This window comes from Ranitomeya variabilis, chromosome 8 (genome assembly GCF_051348905.1).
Source record: "Ranitomeya variabilis isolate aRanVar5 chromosome 8, aRanVar5.hap1, whole genome shotgun sequence".
Taxonomy (NCBI): domain Eukaryota; kingdom Metazoa; phylum Chordata; class Amphibia; order Anura; family Dendrobatidae; genus Ranitomeya; species Ranitomeya variabilis.
The window spans coordinates 201,309,980-201,326,722 of record NC_135239.1 but is presented as its reverse complement, the minus strand read 5'-3'; the positions used below and the strand labels follow the sequence as shown (position 1 = coordinate 201,326,722).

The 16,743-nt window shown below is 37.9% G+C and overlaps 1 protein-coding gene and 1 long non-coding RNA gene across 11 annotated transcripts in view; one reads left to right on the top strand and one right to left on the bottom strand.

Moving 5' to 3' along the window:
• The window catches only part of LOC143787454 (uncharacterized), a 65,023-nt gene extending 51,357 nt beyond the window's left edge, over positions 1 to 13,666 (bottom strand). The window contains exon 1 of the long non-coding RNA XR_013218374.1: positions 13,057 to 13,666. This is a non-coding gene — a long non-coding RNA (uncharacterized LOC143787454). The remainder of the gene's footprint in view (positions 1 to 13,056) is intronic.
• The window catches only part of FOXP1 (forkhead box P1), a 734,927-nt gene that overhangs the window by 259,233 nt on the left and 458,951 nt on the right, over positions 1 to 16,743 (top strand). The gene's annotated exons all lie outside the window — the stretch shown is intronic.

Genomic DNA, 16,743 nt, shown 5'->3' with positions numbered 1-16,743 from the left:
TGTTTTTGCAAAACTTTTCTCACATTTTGTGAGAATGAATAGTTTGGGGATTTTTATGCTGTGAATGATTATTGATCCCTTTGAGATTTTTTTTTTTAATAAGGGCTTTTATTAAATCACCGACCCTTTTTCTAGTTTTAAGACTAGATGAGGATATCCGGAGCTGAATTGGCCGATCTGTACAATCACTGATCCTTTGGGTCACATTATGGGTCCATGTTTAGAATCCTTATCCTAACTTTCCCTATGAAAAAAAGTTGGCATAATTTTTTTGATAACTTCTTTTTTTTTTTTTTAACAATTTAGACTTCTGTCTCTCTACGTAGAGATTTGGCACCGTGACTAATTATGGGAAGGTGTGTACCAATGTCACAACTTTTTGTGGTTTCCAAGTAGTTCCCACCAAAATAATATGTAAACTAGTGACTCAGTCTCCCAACATGCAAAAATACACATTTAATTCTTCTTACATTTCACCTCTCACATATAATATGTAAAACCAATTCTCTGCATGTAAAGAACTTGTTTTGAAATGTGTGAAGCAGGAAGCAAAAGTGATACTAGATGGGTTTTGTGGCACTTGTGTAGGATGTGTCTGCTGGGGTGGGGACGAGTTGGGGGAATTGTCTTCGACAGAGTCGTGACTGGGTTATACTTTTTTTATGTTTGATGATAACGTGGATGATAAACTGATTGTGATTTTCTTGCTCTAGATATAAAATATTTGTGATCTATATTTCTATCTTTATTTTTTATATCTTTATAATTATTTAGTGTATGTAATATAAACTGCCGTATTGCCATATAGATGATACTTCTAAAATTAAAGCACTTGGCACACAAATCTATTATCTATATATCTATTATCTATCTACAAGTGTTTCTATCAAAATTAGAATATCATAAAAAGTTAATTCATTTCAGTTCTTCAATACAAAAAGTGAAACTCATATATATTAGTAATTACAAACATAGTGATCTATTTCACGTGTTTATTTCATGTTAATGTTGATGATTATGGCTTACAGCCAATGAAAACCCAAAAGTCATTATCTCAGTAAATTAGATTAATTAACGAAAAACACCTGCAAAAGGCTTCCTATGCCTTTCACATAGTCAATGCCCCCAGAGCCAGAGGAAGCAAAAATAATCCCAAAACATCTTTGAACCTCCACCATATTAGACTGTAGGTACTGTGTTCTTTTCTTTGTAGACCTCATTCCGTTTTCAGTAACCAGTAGAATGAATTGCTTTTCCATAAACCTTTATGCCATAGTGTTTCATTTAATTCAAATGTGGATGGATAGTTCGTGCTAACGCTGATGCATCCTGAGCCTGCAGGGCGGCTTGAATTTCTTTGGAACTTGATTGGGGCTGCTTATCCACCATTCAGACTATCCTGTGTTGTAACCTTTCATCAATTTTTCTCTGCCATCCACGTCCAGGGAGATTACAGTGCCATGGGTTGTAAACTTCTTGACTATGCTGCGTACCGTGGACAAAGGAACATCAAGGTCTCTAGAGATGGACTTTTAACCTTGAGATTGTTGATGTTTTTCAACAATTTTGGTTCTCAAGTCCTCAGACAGTTCGTTTCTCCTCTTTCTGTTCTCCAAGCTTAGTGTTGCACACATAATGCAACGATTGAGTCAACTTCTCCCCTTTTTATCTTGGTTTAGGTGTGATTTTCAAATTGCCCACACCTGTTACTTGCCACAGGTGGGTTTGAACGAGCATCACATGCTTGAAACAGAGTTGTTTACCCACAATTTTGGAAAGGTGCCAACAATTTTGTCCAGCCCATTTTTGGGGTTTTGCGTGAAATGATGTAAAATTTTCCTTCCTTTCTTAGTTTTTTTTTGTGTTGTTCCGATACACACAAAGGAAATAAACTTTTGTATAACAAAACACATGTAATTGAAATAATTTTCTGAGAGAAATACTTACTTTCTGGAACAATTTCAAGGGTGCCAACACTTTCAGCCATGACTGTATCTATCTCTAATTTTTTATTCTTGGGATCCCTGCAGACTGTTCGTGCCCTTGAGCTTTTTAGACATTCGTACAGATAGTTATGACTTATGTGACCTATTATCTGCTCTTTATTTTTCCGCCACACAAACATTTTCTACCTCTTCTGGTAAGGTGTTAACATTTCATCATTTTCCTTTGTGACTTTTTTTGGGGGGGTGATCTAAATTTTTTTTTTTTTGCTATTTTTTCCGGCCAAACTCAGAAATTCTGACACTTATCATAAACCTGATTCATTAGATTGAAAGCTCTGCGTTTGTGGTATCGAGCGCGAGTGGGAAATATTTGTGTCCGTGTAGGCGGTTCATTATATGTTAGTGATCAGCAATTAAGTCAAATGTCAACATCACCCACATTTTGTGAATTGTGTTGTTTTTCACATTTAGCAGAATATTTCATTTCCCAGAATGCGATTTCCTCTGTTCCTGTAACAAAACTTATTTGTAAGTCAATATAGTTATTGTGTAACGACCTTCACCACCGGGAGTCATCATAAATAATAACGTGGTTTCTGGTGTCTTTAAAAAATGGGCTGAGAACAGGAAAAATGTGTAAAAGTAACAAAATAATGAGTATTTACCCATTCAACCCTCCCGTTGCTCTAGTGGTCCCTGCCGGTACTGCAACAATGACATAATTTCCATCATTCATGTGACTGCTGCAGCCAATTAATAGCCTCATGAGACTAGTGATTGGCTGCAGCGTTCATGTGATTAAGATGTACATGATGTGATTGCTGCAGTATTTGTTGGTACCAGCAGGATTGAATATAACGTTTCCTGCTCTCAGACTATTTTTTAACATTCTGCTCATCCCCTTTAACATTGCAAACCACAATAAACAGATAAAATAGAGAGAAAAATGACTGAAAAATACCTAGAATTTTTATGCAGTTTGAAAAAAAAATCTAAGATAAAAAAATGAATAAATAAATAATTGACCATTTGATTATAATTAAACCTAATAGTTTTTTTTTTAAATAATTGTTTCCTTTTTTGGGGAGATTATTATAAATGTAATTTTGACGATTATCTTGGCAGAATGTCCTAGATTAGAATTTGTCCAAAAAAGACTCTATTTTGGACATCACAATTTTACTAGAATTATTGCATGCAATAAAAACTTTCCAAAAGACCAACTCTCCAGGTTTTTTTGGGGACCGACTTTCAATTACATCATATATCTAAAATTTCTGGAATTTTTTTTCATACCAAGGGTCTCTGCACTGGAAGACATTTTTTTTAACATGATTTTGGTTGGTCATCTTCATATAGATTTGTTACTGTATAAGGATACTTGAGGGTCTCCAAAAGTAATCAAGCTCTAGGCTTCAAATTTACTTTACTTTATATTTTGCATTATGTATTTTTATTTTACTATTGGTTTAATGTTATCAGGAAAAATTATAATAATAATAATAATAAAAAGCATACTACTGCTACTGCCAATAATATAATTTTATTATTTTTTATTTTACTATTGATTCAATGTTATTAGCAATAACAATAATAATAGTGCCACTGTTACTAATAATGTGATATTATTTTATTATTTTTATTATTTTTTATTTTATTTTACTATTGGTTTATTATTAATAATAATACTGTCACTACTAGTAATAATGTTATATACTATTTCTTTAAACTTCAATCACTCTACTTTTTTCCCCACTTTTTTAGCTGTAATTATTTAAAAAAAAAGTGTAAAATTTTTTTAAAAAAAGTAACGTGTTTTTTTATTTTTTTGTGTTTACATTTTATAATTTTTATATTAATTATTTTTTATTTTCTCTTTTATTTTATTAAATATAACATAGACATCTAATAACGGTATATCTGATAAGTCCTTGAGACGTTGAGTAAAGTCTGTGTTTAAGAGGATAATCAGCTGCCTTGGAAGGTCCCCATCTGGAGGATAGAGTTCTTTACCGAAAGATGTTTTGCCTTTTTTTTCAGCTAGATCTCGCATTTCATCATCTGTTGAAGTGAATATGAAAAGTCACTGACTCCGAATCCATCTGGTGTTATTATTTTCCACTGATAATTGGCTTGAACAATGAGATGTCTGTGTCTGCAGCCTTTGAAACTGTATACCCTGTTTATTTTCTGGAGGTCTCGTTCTCCTCCCACCTCTTTTTGTATTTTTTGTTGCCTCTTGTATTTTTTTTTTTTCCTCCCCTTTCCAAGCTGTTGGCTGTCATTTATTATCTTTGATGGCGACTTTTTCCTCCCTTTTTGTTTTATTAAATAATTTTCCTTCCACTGTAACAACTCCGGATTAAACCTTGTCCTTTCATGGCCACATCGCCGCTATTGCACCTAAATTGCGCCGTATGGCAACTTTAATTTCTATTTTAACCTACGTCATTGGTAACAAAAATGGCTACAAAGTGCCAGAAACAACAATATATATCATCAATAATAATATAGTGCCATCATATTCTGTGGCGCTGTACATTGCTGAGCAAAAATGGTATAAAAAACACACACAAAAAAATCAAAATTAGAATTAGTGTAACTATAACACAGCATACATCTATGAAAAAGGCTGTATACTTTCCCCCACAAACAACCATTTTTTTAAGGAAAATGAGGATGATGAAAATAAATTGGGATTTTTGTGTTATATTGATAACCCCTTAAAAAAATCATAAATATTTTTTTCATCCAAATTGCCTCTTTTTTTGTTCTGATACAAAGCTCCAAATCCCCTATATAGAGTCAAAAGATAATTTTTTTGGCTACCTGAAACCACCACTAGAGGAAGCTTATTGCATACTATTTATCCATTGCACTCACTGAAAAATGAGTATACAGTGAGCTTCCTCTAGTGGTCACTACAAGCAACTAGAATATTATCTAGAGGGAATCTGTCAGTGGGATCAACCCTCCCTAAGTCATCTATATGGGCATGTAGGTCATAAAAAGCTGAAAAAAAGTGATACATTGATATATGCAGTCTGAAGTCTTATTCCATGTTTTTCCTATTAAGGAAATGAGCTGTTAAGATCTATGGGCCGTACGTAGATCTCCCAGAGAATCTGCCTCTAGAGCTTATTTTAAATGATAGGGGGAGACATGTAGTGATTGACACTTTGCTCTAATAATCACACATAGCTGTATAGAGATGAGAACTAACCTGGTACTTTGTGTCATTACAAACACAGCTTCCATCTCACATACAGTCAGAGTTATGGGGAAGGGCAGTACAGCAGAGCTGAGCATTGTTATAGGACAGCTTCAAATGTATTTGTTCTGTTTGTAATGAGACAAGGTTCAACTCTGCTGTACTATGTTGGTCATAATCAGACACAGATCTACCGCAAACCTGCCAGCACTATGAGAGGAGGATATCTGCTGTTGCAAATGTGTTTGTAATAAGACGAAGTTAATTTCTGCTGTACTGTGTTAGTTCTGATCTCACTGTAGAGCTGTGTGTGATTATGAGAGCAAAGTATTAGTCATTACATGTCTCACACTGCTAAGATATGCTCTGGAGGCAGATTCTCGGGGAGATCTATGTCCGACACATAGATCTTAACAACTCATTTATGTATTAAGAAAAATGTGGATTACTCTGGAATAAAATATTCAGTTTGCTGGTACTGTAAAATGCAGCGTTTTTTGCAGCAGAAAAAAATGCATAAAAAAAACTGGATGATGATATATTTTTATTGCCGCACGTTGTGAGCTAGTAAAAGCAGATATTTGCATGGAGGTAGTGGTACAACCTGTAGGCTGACCCTGATTATGGTGACACACAATAACTGAAAAGCTATTGACATGGTTGAACTTCATTCTCACATAACCCTGTAGACCTAATCTACCATATCTGTTAGAGCTGACGATCTGGTTACTGTTCGTTACAGAACATATTCTGCTTTCACTTCTTTTTAGGTGCAGATTTCTGGTGGAAACATTCAATGACTGCACTTGTCAGGAATTGCAAAAAAATAAGAAAATTTTGACGTTTTGTTGACTTTGGGTAATGTGACTTGGCCAAACCCACACTGAAGAAAACATTCACCGGAAAGTAGTTTCAAGGCTGACATAAAACATTTGTTCTTTTTCTGTGGAACTGAATCAGAGGCACAAAAATTGGACCTGAGGAGCTTAAACTTCAGTTCAATTAAACTTTAAATCTCTGGAAGACACAGGTGATCCGTGCATTACTTGGACAGTCCATTGATTTCAGAAGGTATCATGCAATACCTCATATCTCCTGTAGAAGTGCTGCAGTTAAATTAAATACTTTCTGCTAGATTTCTATACAGATCGATGATGTCTTATGGTCGTCTTATTTTTAGAGCACTGTTCTGCCATAAAAAGGATTGTCCAAAGTGATCAACGCGTAGTGTTCTTTTTTGTTACTTACCTACAAGATTATATAATTCAATAAAGAAGGGATTCACCAAATAATTGGAGAGGAGATTGACTACAAAATAGTATCTTACTCTCTGGAGGACCCAAGTGGTTCACATATTACACAGATAGCCCACTGATGTCAATAAGCACTTTGTAATGCCTCTTTTCTCCTGTGGTGGTGCTGCAGCAAAATTGATAGATTTCTACACAGATAAAAGCTGATCGTGATGAGATTATATATAGGGCATAGAAAAATCATGACCGGCTCTCCCTTTTTAGATTCGTAACTCCAGGTAATCCTTTCTTTGTCTCAGTTGTGCTGAAAAAAAAGACATCCATGTATATAGAGGCAGAAATGTGTTATAACTCACCTCCCAAATTTTCTTTAAAAAGCGATTAACCCATATTTATTCCATATTGAAAATAACATTTCGAACAAAAAAGCTCATTGTTATGGTATAATGAAAATATTTTTAGAGTTGCCTTCTACCCCCCCAAAAAATGGTTTGTCCAAAGTGAACAACTTTTGTAAATACAGTCATGGCCGAAAGTGTTGGGCACTCTTGAACTTGTAAAAACAAAAAAAGGCAAATTGGGCAGAATTTCAGACAAAGCACCAAAAATGGGACAGACAAAATGGTTGGTACCCTCAACTCAGTATATTGTTGCACACCCGTTGGAATAAATAACTGCAATGAAACATTTCCTATAACCATCAACAAGGGTGCATCATTGTCAGCGTGAACGATCCATCAGCATTTGAATGAAATGAAACCCTATGGCAGGAGACAAAGGTGGACCTCACTGCTGACACAGAGACATGAAAATGCTAGACTACAGTTTGCCAAAATGTACCTGAGTAAGCCAAAATCCTAGGAAAGCGTCTTGTGGACAGATGAGACCGAGATAGAGCTTTTTGGTAAAGCACATCATTCTGTTGTTTACCAAAAACAGAACAAAGCCTACAAAGAAAAGAGCACAGTACCTACAGTCAAATATGAGGGAGGTTCACAGATGCTTTGGGGTTATTTAGCTGTCCCCGGCACTGGGTTACCCAGGATTTTGGGTCACAATGTAGTGCCCAGTGTCAGAAAGGTGGGTTTGTGTCATAGGTCATGGGTCTTCCAGCTGAACAATAACCCCAAATATGCTTCAAGAAGCCTCAAAAATAGATGGAAATAAAGCTCTGGAGAGTTCTGAAGTGACCAGCAATGAGTCCGGATCTAAATCCCATTGATCACCTGTGGAGAGATCTTAAAATTTCTGTTGGGAGAAGATGCCTTCAAATATGAGAGACCTGGAGGAGTTTGCAAAAGAAGAGTGCTCCAAAATTCCAGTTGAGAGGTGTAGGAACCTTGTCGATGGTTATAGGAGGCGATTGATTGCAGTTATTTATTTCAAAGGGTGTGCAACCAATTATTAAGTTGAGGGTGCCAGAAATTTTGTCCTGCCCATTTTTAGAGTTTTGTGTGAAATTATGTCCAATTTGAATTTTTTCTCATTTTTTGTGTTGTTCCAATACACACAAATGAAATAAACATGCGTCTAACAAATCATGTGTAATTGCAATAATTTTCTTGGAGAAATACTTATTTTTTATTGGAACATTTTCAAGGATGCCAACACTTTTGGCCATAACTGTACATTTTGTTATTGACCTTTTATTTTCTTAGGATATGGGGTAATTTAATAAGGCAGGGATTTATCAATTATCTAGAGTGGAGATTGTCTACAAAAAAGTGTTTTTCTCTCTGGAGGACCCATGTGGTTCATATATCACACAGACAGCCCATTTTTGCCAATAGCCTCCTTGCAATACCTCATTTCTCCTCTAATAGTGCTGCAGAGAAATTGAACACTAGATTTCTACACAGATCAAAGCTGATCGCTGAGGTCTTGTGATCAGATTATGTTTAGGGCAGTCTTTTACCAAGCGTTAAGACCTTGTGCGACTACTATATCCACACCCACTTTAGCTCTGCACTGGCTGGGAATAATGATTACATAGCTATTTAGAACCGGTCTGCCGCCTAATTTTCATAATCATTCTTGGATTACAGTGAACATTTGGGTTTAGCTCCTACTGAGACTGTTATCTGAATGGTTTTCCTCTAGGTGGTCTGGTTTCCTACCACAGAAAAAATCCTGGCAGGATCCTTACTAAATTGGCTGCAGTTTGTGTTCATGGCTTTTGCCTGCAGTAAAGGAAAAGTAAACTATAAACTCCCCCGAGACAGAATCTGACTCTACGATGCTATGAAACGCGCCTGCACCACCTAAATCAACATTTATAGTGAGAATTGAACTCTACATTTGCCCTGTGTTCCTTCCAAATTCTTAGACATTTGATGGAGGACCGTGAGACATTATTTTGATTTCGAAAACAAAGTCTTACACGTTTGGTGTCATCTTCAGCCACCACTGAAAATGTCTCGTCGACTCAACTCCATCTTCTGTTTGGTTTGATTATTCTTTCATCAGCACAAAAGGGAATTTTACTGAGCGTTTCTTCAAAAACCCCTTTATTGCCGCAGGTGTACATATGTCTATCTCGAAAAGATTTTCAGGTGAAAGATTTTTGAGTGGTTTTGAAGATTCTCTTTGTACTGGGATTCGACTGGGATATCTCAGATAAAATACTGGAGTCACGTCATAAACGGATTTTTAGTTATCTTGGTAGCACCATCTTTGTAGGTCTTCTTGGACCCTTGTAGTAGGGAATGTAGAGAACATATCCTTAAAGAAAGTATTCCCCATATTGAACATCAAGTAGAACCAACTCAAATATTTGATCAAGTAGACACTACAGTGAGGAAAGTCAAATGGGTCAACAATGGATAGATGCCGATTATTCTAGAACCAAACTAAACCACCTACATGGCCATTCGTCAGCCAAAATATGGCCATTTGTAGTACATATTTATGGTTTTGAAGTCCCAGACAGAGTGCTCCATCTCTAATTGTCATGCTCACCAAACTTTTGAGAAGTTGCATGGTCACAAATGCCGATCTAGACCATTTGATGCCAACTTTCCTCTTATTTTCAGGAGATGACTGTGCGTTGTAGATGCTGACCTAATGTAGATCTCTAATGAAAAGTTGATCTGCTGTGTTGGAATTTTTCATTCATTCTCAGATGTTGTGGTTTGTCTCCAGACCATCAATGGAAGCCCAGCTAAGACTAAAGATCATGGCAGAGATAGATTGGTCTTGTTGTTCCAAATTTTGTTTTAACTCATGGGTTTTTCACCCAAGATGAGGACCTTCACACCAACCATAAATGTCAAGTCTAAGCGACCATCTGAAATCCCTAACGTATGACCGTCGTAGTTGGACTCCTCCTTGACCTCGGACTCTCAAAAGCATTGCCTTACCAGTGGAAAGATATTGATAACTATATCTTCCCAATGGAGCATTTCATAATTTGAAAGGTGGAGGTAAAAGCATGAACAAGTCCACTTTAAGTGGATGAAAACTGGATGCAACCCCTAAACTGCAGTTTGTAGGGTGGGGAAAAATTATTGGCTACATTTAGTGGTCACTGCTTCTAGATGTCAATTGATCTTAGAGCAACTTAAAAAATATCTGTCACCAGATTTCATAAATTAATGCATTATTATAAAGATCTCTCAGGCCTCATGAGGCTGGTATACTTACTTTGAAAGTGTAGATTCAAATGGCTATATAATTTTTTTAAAAATGCTTTTCTTGCTCACAAAATGCTCGTCTTAATATCAGGTTTACACAGCTATTCTGACATTGATTTTTAAGATAAGGACACCAGTTTCACCAGGTCTAACATCTATTTAACACTGTATGTCGTTTGGATTGTGAATTCTAGTGACTCTTTAAATATTAAATTAAGGAAATTTCTCATCCAAAGTATTTATGATGTATCACTTACCGGAAGAACAGGGTTAAAGAAACAACACAGCATATCATGTAACCGGCCATCTTGAATTTTTCTTTTTATCTGGTTGTTGACTTAAAGATGTTTATTTATTGCATGATTTGACAATTGCAAACAATGGTTTGCAACTTTGTGGAAGAAAGAAAAAAAAGTCTAGATGGCATTGTGACTCCTGGAGGCCTCCAGCTGGGAAAAAGGTAGGGAAATTAGCCGTCCTCCAAGAGAAAGAAAGCTCTAGTGCCATCTGTTGGAGTAAGGAAATGGCTACTTTTTTCCACACCTGTCCTTAGGCTTATGTGCTATTGCAGCACAGCTCCACTATAGAGAAAAGAGCAGAGCTGCAATACCACATACAACCTGTTTACAGGTGTGGCGCTCTTTTTCGAAGAAAGCAGCCGTGTTTTTCTAATCATGTACAAACAAGTATTGTAAGTTTTTATTAATGACTTGATCCACCTAAAAATCTCAAAATTCAAACTTTTTCATAAATTTTTAGACCATAAATAAAATTAAAAAAAAAAGTCAGAACTAAATCTATTGTAAACAATATTGCAATTTTGCAGAGGCCAGCAGCTGACATCTATTGCCAGTGATGTTCGGCGCATGGCAGTGACATCATGCGTTGTACGAGCCGGCTCTCTAGCGTTAGCTGTCTGCTACTGTGCTGGTTACAGACTGTGCTGCGTGTGAGCGGGAGAAGTAAGAATATTTATTTGTTTCTTTTTAAAATGTGCTGGAGAAGAATGGAAGGGGACCAGGATGGGGGACATTATACCAAAATAGGGGCAATTATACGAGGATGGGAGACATTATACCAGGATAGGGACTTTGTACTAGAATGGGGACATTATACCAGGGGGGCACAGTATACCAGGATTGGGACATTATACCAGGATAGGGAATATTATACCAGGATGGAGGACATTATACCAGGATAAGGAATATATCAGGATGGGGGACATTATATCAGGATTGGGACATTATACCAGGATAGGGAATATTATACCAGGATGGGCCATAATATCCCCCGATGAGGACACTATACCAGGATGGGACATAATATACCAGAATGGGCACATTATTCCAGGATGGAGGACTATACCAGAATGGGTACATTATTTCAGGATGGGGGACTATACCAGGAAGGAGCACAATGTACCAGGATGGGAGACATTATACCAGGAGGGGGTGCATTATACCAGGTTGGGGGACAATATACCAGAATGGGGACATTATTCCAGGATGAGGGACATTATACCAGAATGGGAACTTTATACCAGGAGGAGGGACATTATAACAGGATGAGGAACATTATACTAGGATTGGGCACAATATACCAGGATGAGGGACATTATACTAGGATTGGGCACAATATACCAGGATGTGAGACATTATGCCGGGAGGGGGTGCATTATACCAGGATGGGGGACAATATACCATAATGGGGACATTATACCAGAATGAGGCACAATATACCAGGATGGGGTACAATATACCAGAATTCAGACAATATACCAAGATGGGTACATTATACCAGGATGGGAGACATTATACCAGAATGTGGGACATTAAACCAGCATTGGGCACAATATACCAGGATAGGACAAATTATACCAGGATGAGGGACATTATACTAGGATTGGGCACAATATACCAGGATGGGGACAACATACCAGGATGAGGTACATTATACCAGGATTGGGCACAATATACCAGGATGCGGAAAATATACCGGGATGAGGGACATTATGCAATGATGGTGGACATTATACCAGAAAGGGGCCCAGAATGGGTGAAATTGTTATACCATGGGGCCCAGGATGGGCTGAGATTATTACAAGGTGCCAGGAAGTAAATATTATTACATGGGGATTGAACATGTACAGTATGTCTTTTAAAGGATCTAGAATGCTACAAGGGCTCATACATCTGACCAACATGCAGGTGGGGCATAAGTCTGAATTTTGCACCTGGTTATGCCACTTTGCATACACCACAATATAGTACGCATTCTGCATCCACTCTCATCAGTCACTGTGCACTACATAATATGAAATATTGTATACTTTTTTTATTTTTAAGTGGTATGTTTTAGTTGTTTTTTCAGTCTTGTTTTTTGTGGTGCAGTGAAATTCAACACCATTATGCCATTCAGTGCCGGATTGTCAGTCTTTTTGAATTATTGGATGCTGATATTCACTGTAATCCCAGTAATAATAATATAATGATCTATTTGAGGTAGCACAGGTTAATTAATGTATCATTTTTTATTATTGTTGAATAATTACATAATTTAGGTGAGCACTCTGGAATGCCAACAGACATGTTTCAGAATATCTTTCCTAAATTATGCACAAAATGAATTTCTTGCATTTGCTTTTATCAAGTAAAACTTGCTGAACACATAATTGTCAGGTTAGATGAAGGAAAGAGTTGTAATAAATTTGCATGTAAAATGTTTTTACAAAAAATATAGATATGAGCTGGATGTGAGACAGAATAGGTAGTTATTTACATATAGCATTTTATTTAAATGTTTATATTAAGTGGTAGAAAAGTTGCATAAAAGTTGAAATTCTGACAACTAAGATTATTCAACGGTTACATTATTTCAAAATCATGATGTGATATTATAATAATTTACACACAGATTTATGAATTTGTGCCAATAAAACCCACTTTTAAATCTGTCCGATTTTGCATAAATCACATATTGTTCCCTTAAGGATGACCCTCCAAGCTCTCTTATACCCTCAGTTAACTTTGGACTGGTCGGTTAGTAGTTCTGGCTAATGTGCGGTCATGCACAGTGCAGTCTCCCCCATCTGCTTCCTGCCATCATGGCTGTTGCATTTCTAGAATGGAGCTTATCTTGTGAGCTATGATGTCACGGAAAGAAGCGAAGCCTCCTTCATTACAATGCAGAGAGCTTAGACCAGGAATCATAGGTGTGCGGGTCTGCTGGTAACTAAGAGGAGAGACATACTGCAGGATGGGCAGTATAAACAGGGGGATGAGAGGAGAGATATACTGCAGGATAAGGCTGTACTTCTGGTGTTGAGAGGAGAGATGTATTGCAGGTTGGGCTTTTTATAGAGGAGAAAGAAAGAGATATACTGCATGATGGGGCTGTTTATACATGGGGCAGAAAGGCGATATACTGCAGGATTGACTGTATACAAGATACAGAAATGAGGGATATACTGCTGTGTGTACAGTGTCAGACTGGGGTGCCAAGGGCCCACCAGTAACAATGACTTTGGGGGCCCACTTTTCACCTGCATACAAATATTACACTACCCTTGTTCACAAATTTACCTATATCTCTATATAATAATAAACTGAGCAGTTTGGTTAATGAATGATGAGATGCTGATTTTTTTTCTGTACAGAGTAAATCATGTGAATTATGCCATGTACTACCCATATATTGGATTCCCCTGTTCCCCTATGGGCCAGTCTGAGCCTGTGTGTGTAGATGAAAAGGAGAGATTATATTGCAGGATGGAGCTGTGTACATGGACTGAAAGGAGCAGTATACAGCAGGATGGGATACATACAGCCCAATATGGACCAAAAAGGATACACTCTCCCCCACACGCACATAGCAGTGTGTTGTATGTAAAAAAAGAGATTGTATCACCAACCTATAACAAGGACACTCCTACAAGCATAGATAAATACCATCAAAAATAGAGTACACGTCCAAACCTTTTTGTAAAAAGGATATAAATACACTTTTTATTGAACAAAATCCGTACATATATAACAACAAAGAAAAAACAATTCAGTAAGGGAACAGATAGAAGCACTGAAAGAACAGTGATGGCCTCCAGGTACAACCGCAGTTATTTTATACGTAAAATGCAAAATAGTGCAACGCGCGTTTCGCGTTACGCTTCGTCAGGGGGCAGCTGACGAAGCCTAACGCGAAACGCGCGTTGGGGCGTGGACGGTGACCCCTGGTACTCTGCATGATGGGTAAGACTGGAGGATTTGGGTGGGGGTATCTAGTGCACGATACCTGATTGCCATCATGATGTTGGTCCTACGATAGGGTATATGATAGGCACCCTCTTTCCCTTTCTTCCCTCTGATTTGTGACATGCACTATTTTGCATTTTACGTATAAAATAACTGCGGTTGTACCTGGAGGCCATCACTGTTCTTTCAGTGCTTCTATCTGTTCCCTTACTGAATTGTTTTTTCTTTGTTGTTATATATGTACGGATTTTGTTCAATAAAAAGTGTATTTATATCCTTTTTACAAAAAGGTTTGGACGTGTACTCTATTTTTGATGGTATTTATCTACAGCAGGATGGGGCAGTATTTCTGCGGTTGGAAGGAGAGCTGTACTGCAGGATGGGCTATTTATGTTTGAGAAAGAAAGGAGAGCTGTATTGCAGAATGGACTGTTTATGAAAGAGATGTATTGCAGGATAGGCTGTTTATAGAGGGGACAGAAAGGAGAGATATATTGCAGGATGGGGATGTATGTACAGGAGACAGAAAGGAGAGATATATTGCAGGGCGTGCTGTATATACAGGGGACAGAAAGGTGAGTTATAGTGCAGGATGGTGCAGAAATGTAGATGACAGGAGAGATGTTTTGCAGGATAGAGTTGTATACGTGGACTGAAAAGAGCAATGTACTGCAGGATGGGATATGTATAGAGGGGCTGAAAGTGTATACTGCAGGATAGGGCTATATACAGGAGCTGAGATTAGATGGTCTGTGTTTGTTGCCTGCTGCTAAGAGATCAGTGATGTGAAACCGCAAATGCTGCTCTTTGATGCATAAGACCGATGATTATCTTCTGCTTTATGCATCAGCAGAGTAGCATTTGCAGTTTCACAAAAGTGATCTGTCAGCAGCAGGTATCTAACACAACTTTACACTGCCATTGTGGTGAAGCGCAGGAGCATTGAGCTCTGACAGAACCAGCTAATGATGTAAAACCCACAAAGCTATATTAAAGTAGATGGCAGAAGATAACAGCGGCCGGTCAGAGCACTGTACGTTAGCAGAGAGTGCTCAGAAACACAAGGTGAATTCTACGCTTAGATTAGCTTGATGATAACTCAGGATGGGGCAGTGAGGAGGTGACGAGTTCAGGGAGGGGTCTGCAGAACTGAGGAGAAGCAGGGTGCTGCTGGAAGATATAGTTTTAGCAGATAAGAATGGGACCTCCCACTCAGCTATGTGAAGCTGGATGCTATGAGGGACAAGTATAGATTAAAAAAAGTACAAAAGTAGAAAAAAAAATATTTGGCTTAATTTGTACAGGTCCTTCTCAAAAAATTAGCATATAATGTTAAATTTCATTATTTACCATAATGTAATGATTACAATTAAACTTTCATATATTATAGATTCATTATCCACCAACTGAAATTTGTCAGGTCTTTTATTGTTTTAATACTGATGATTTTGGCCTACAACTCCTGATAACCCAAAAAAGCTGTCTCAATAAATTAGCATATCAAGAAAAGGTTCTCTAAATGACCTATTACCCTAATCTTCTGAATCAACTAATTAACTCTAAACACATGCAAAAGATACCTGAGGCTTTTAAAAACTCCCTGCCTGGTTCATTACTCAAAACCCCCATCATGGGTAAGACTAGCGACCTGACAGATGTCAAGAAGGCCATCATTGACACCCTCAAGCAAGAGGGTAAGACCCATCAAGAAATTTCTCAACAAATAGGCTGTTCCCAGAGTGCTGTATCAAGGCACCTCAATGGTAAGTCTGTTGGAAGGAAACAATGTGGCAGAAAACGCTGTACAACGAGAAGAGGTGACCGGACCCTGAGGAAGATTGTGGAGAAGGACCGATTCCAGACCTTGGGGAACCTGAGGAAGCAGTGGACTGAGTCTGGTGTGGAAACATCCAGAGCCACCGTGCACAGGCGTGTGCAGGAAATGGGCTACAGAGAAGCAGCACTGGACTGTTGCTAAGTGGTCCCAAGTACTTTTTTCTGATGAAAGCAAATTTTGCATGTCATTCGGAAATCAAGGTGCCAGAGTCTGGAGGAAGACTGGGGAGAAGGAAATGCCAAAATGCCTGAAGTCCAGTGTCAAGTACCCACAGTCAGTGATGGTGTGGGGTGCCATGTCAGCTGCTGGTGTTGGTCCACTGTGTTTCATCAAGGGCAGGGTCAATGCAGCTAGCTATCAGGAGATTTTGGAGCACTTCATGCTTCCCTCGGCTGAAATGCTTTATGGAGATGAAGATTTCATTTTTCAGCACGACCTGGCACCTGCTCACAGTGCCAAAACCACTGGTAAATGGTTTACTGACCATGGTATTACTGTGCTCAATTGGCCTGCCAACTCTCCTGACCTGAACCCCATAGAGAATCTGTGGGATATTGTGAAGAGAAAGTTGAGAGACGCAAGACCCAACACTCTGGATGAGCTTAAGGCCGCTATTG